Source organism: Trichechus manatus, unplaced genomic scaffold (assembly GCF_000243295.1).
Source record: "Trichechus manatus latirostris isolate Lorelei unplaced genomic scaffold, TriManLat1.0 scaffold00300, whole genome shotgun sequence".
NCBI classification, from domain to species: Eukaryota; Metazoa; Chordata; class Mammalia; order Sirenia; family Trichechidae; genus Trichechus; species Trichechus manatus.
Genome location: NW_004444236.1, coordinates 2,210 through 6,488, shown reverse-complemented (window position 1 = coordinate 6,488; position 4,279 = coordinate 2,210).

Sequence of the window (4,279 nt, the reverse complement as noted above, 5' to 3'; positions counted from 1 at the left end):
GAGGAGATGGAGTCTATTTCCCCTCCTATTGAATCTGGCCTGGCCTTATGACTTGTTTTGAACCACAGAATATGGTAGAAGTAATGCTGTGCCAGTTCTGGGACTGCCCATTAAAAGCCTGGCAGCTGCCACTTTCACCTGTTTGGAAGCCAGGTGCCATGTAAAGAAGCTCAGGCTAGACTAACCAATGATGAGAAACTATGTGTAGAGAGAGACCACGTAGATGCAAACCAAGACCCTAGGCGTGTGGATGAAGCCATTTTGGACATTCCAGCCCCAGCCAAACTGACAGCTGAGGTAAGCCACCAAGTGATGAGATCACACAAAGCAGAAGAACCTCTTAGTCAAATCATATAATTGTGAGAAATAATAAATCATTGTTGTTTTGAGCCACTGGGGAAAATATACACATGTCATGGTCTCAAGTATTTCCTCTACGTACATTGAGTGCCATGATAAATACTGTTATTTTTTTTAATTCAACAATCAAAAATGATTTAAGAAATTCATGAGAATAGTTTATTATATTTACTCCTCTGTTTACTGATTGATTGTTCTTCTTTCCTTTATGAAGTTCCAAAGCTTTCATTATCGCATCGTTTCTTTTGGAGAGTTTTCTTTAGCCATTCTTTAAGATTAGGTCTACAAATGAAAAATTGTTTTAGTTTTCCTTCTTCTGAAAATGTCTTTTTTTCTCCTGAATTCTTGAGGAATAATATTGCTGGATATAGAATGTTGAGTTAACACCTTTTTTTTTTTTCTTTCTTTCTTTCTGTCAGGAGTTGAACCACATTGTGCCACTTTCCCATGGTTTCAGATGAGAAATCCACTGTCATTGAAACTGGTATGCATCATTTCTCTCTGGTTACTTTTAATATTTTTCCCTTGTCATTAGTTTACAAAATTTTAATTACAATGCATCTTGGCATGAATTTATTTCAGTTTTATCCTATTTTGGGTTTTCTCAACTTCTTGAATCTGTAGGTTTACATCTTTTGCCAAATTCAGGATATTTTCTTCAAATAATTCTCTCTCCAAATACTTTTTTTAGTCCAATGTTCTTCCTCCTCTCCTTCTGGGATGCCAGAGATACAAACGTTAATTCTGTAAGAACATGTGAGAACAGGTCCCTTGGACTCTGTTCATTTTTTTTTTTTCCAGTCTATTTTCTCACTGTTGTTCAGACTGAGTAAATTCTGTTAATTTGTATTCCAGTTCATTCCTAGCTTCTGTCATTCCCACTCTACTATTGAGTCTTCTCCGCTATAATTTTCTTTACTATTATATTTTTCACTTCTATCGTTTCCTTTGGTTATTTTTTGTAACTTATGTTTCATTTTTTTCATGTTTTCCATTTTTGTATCATTCAAGGGTATTCCTAATTGCTTTTTGAATGAACTTGATGATGGCCGCTTTAAAATATTTGCCAAACAGTTCTAATATCTGGTTCACTCAGTATTACTTGATTGCCTTTTCTCATTAAGTTGAGATTTTGCTGATTCTTGGTGTAGCAGGTGACTTTCAGTTGTATCCTGGACATTCTGAATATTATGATAGGAGACTCTCAATCTTATTTGAATCTTCTATTTTAGCAGCCAATTGCCTTGTTTAGGTTTAGTGTGTAGGTTCTGGTGGCCCTCCCTGGCTCCAGTGGTGCTGCCTCTAAGGGGAAGATTGTTCCACTGCCTACCAATACTGGAGCAAGGTTAGCCCACTGACTCTGCTGGAATGACCACCCTGCTACTGCCAGCCCTTGTGAGGTGGAGGCTGGGTGCCCCCACCTCAAGTTCTGCTGGTGACACTGTTGCAGGCAGGTCACTACTGCTGGTAAGTATGAGGCAAGGGATGAGTTTTCCAAACCTGCCTCTGCTGGCAACACTACTGTGGGAGCATGAGTCTTTACTATCTTTACCTATTGGTCATTGTTTTAGTTCTCAAGACACTGAAGTATAATTCACATTTCATGGGTGCCATCTTCTTTCCTCCACCAAGGTATACACCCTTTGTAAGAAGATGTCATTTCTTACACTTTTCTGAGTTTTCCCATGTGTTTAGTGCAATCTTAAACACACTGTAGGCCTTTTTTCTTTCTTTCTTTTCTTTTTTTATTGTGCTTTAGGTGAAACTTTACAAAGCAAATTAGTTTCTCATTCAACAATTCATACACAAAGTGTTTTGTGACATTGGTTCCAAACCCCACAATATGTTCTGGCCGTTTTTAAATTCCCAGGAAGGAAATCAGTGATTCAAGGGAAAGGGTAAGCATGTTGCTGGTGAACAGGAGAGCGAATTGAATGAGTACTAGAAATGCAGCTTCCCATTCACCCCCTTCATGTCAAAACAAAACTTAAGTAGTAACAGGAAGCCTTGTTAATGTATAGGATATGAACTCTGCAAGTTTAAAATCCCCAGAGATTCCTAGTTTAGAAAGTCACATGTTACACAAAGCTTTGTAACTAATGAGAGCAAATTGCAAAGTTGGATAAGAAAGTTCTCTGCTCCCTCTGATGAGGAGAGAGGAAATCCCTGTGGTCTCCTCACCAGAACCAAACCTCTAGAGCTGATGAACCTCAAGCCTTCGTGATAAACAGACAATATCTTTAAACTGGGAGGAGGAAAATTTCTAAACCATTGTAATTTAGTGCGTATTGAGGACTGCTCACAGCACATATGGCCCAGCCTCACAATTCACGTGACAAAAATCTAGAGCCATAGAAATCTGAAGCTACCATGAGCTCCAGACCCTCTTCCTTACTTCCCAGCTAGGGAAACTTAAGACTAGAAAGTGCAGGGACTTTCCCGAAGTTCCTAAAGTAGCAGTGATAAAGTGAAGAATCTAGACTCTTAGGTCAGTTTTTTTCATACAATTTCAATCTCTGTCTCTTTTGAGAGGAGAACAAAGCATGCTTCCAACAATGTGAAGACTGTTTTTTTTGAAGACTATTACTGTGGCAGTGAACTAGCTTTGGAGCACTGGTAAAGTACACAAGGTAGGAAACTATTCTAAACAGGCTGATGGCCCTCTCCTCATAATTAATTGTCACTATAAAAAGAAAGGATCCTTGGAATAAAATTACATATTTTCTCCAAATCATCATTTCTCTTTGATTTTAGAAAAAATGTGGAGTTTTTTGTCAGTGGATCCTAATTTTTGTATTTCCTCATTATGATTATTCATATATAATAAGGTGTGGATGCAGTGAGAGAAAGAAGGTAACTGGAAAAGAGAAAGGGTTGATAAGAAGTGAGAAAATATTTGGGTAGAGGTGTTTGGTTATTAAATAATTGGGATCTTGTCAGGTCTAAGAGGCCAAAAGAATGAAATGGGACAATAAGGTAGAGTCCATTGGGTTGTGGATTATTTATGAAATATTTGTAATTCAGACCACTTTCCTATTGACTCCTCTGACTCCTTGTAACCAGCTACAGTCTGCTATGAGACTGCTTAATTTTAGCCTGAACCAAACTTCGAGTAGAAAGTCTGTTCATCTCCACACTCACAAATCACATGCTATACTCTACTGAATAACAAAGTGAAACAAAAATTGTTTTTAGAATAAGCACTATTTTCAATTATTAGCCTGTCCATCCAAAATTTATTGGACTATTACATTTTTAAAATTCTGTATATTACCACCCTGAGAAATACAGAAATATAGACAAGTAGAAAGGAAGTATGAGTAAAGTCAAAACAATTTGGTTCTCCTTCCAAATATGTAGCTTCCAAATGCAAGTGTATTGTTTGTAAAATAAGTAAAATAATCACAGACACCCTACACACTTCAGGCTGGTCTTTGCAATTCATAGCATGTCAAAAAGGGTAAAATCAATAAAAATTTGAAAGAATCTGGAAATACATAGAGTTTATAAATGCTGGTTATTAAATGAGTTGGCATTATTAAATGAGTTGGCAAGGGGGCAGGAAAAGCAACAGCTCAATATAATTCAAGGTTGAGAGAATGTGTTACATATAAGGACATGCAACATGTTGTAGAAGACAGAGGAGATGTAGAATTATTACAGGATTCACAGAGTGACTAAGTAGCATTTATTTTATAGGATGCTTATCTTGGCATTGAAGAAATACTCTAATTCTCAGTGGTCACCTGCACTATACTTGCATAAACGGTCTCTACCAATACTATCACTTACCCTAATTAATCACTATTAATCCTAAGGGTCCTGAGGTATCCTACCTTTCTTCTTTGTCTCTCCTCAGATAAGGGGTAAGGAAGCATGTTCTTAACTTTCCTTTACAATTTCAGAACCTAAATGTATT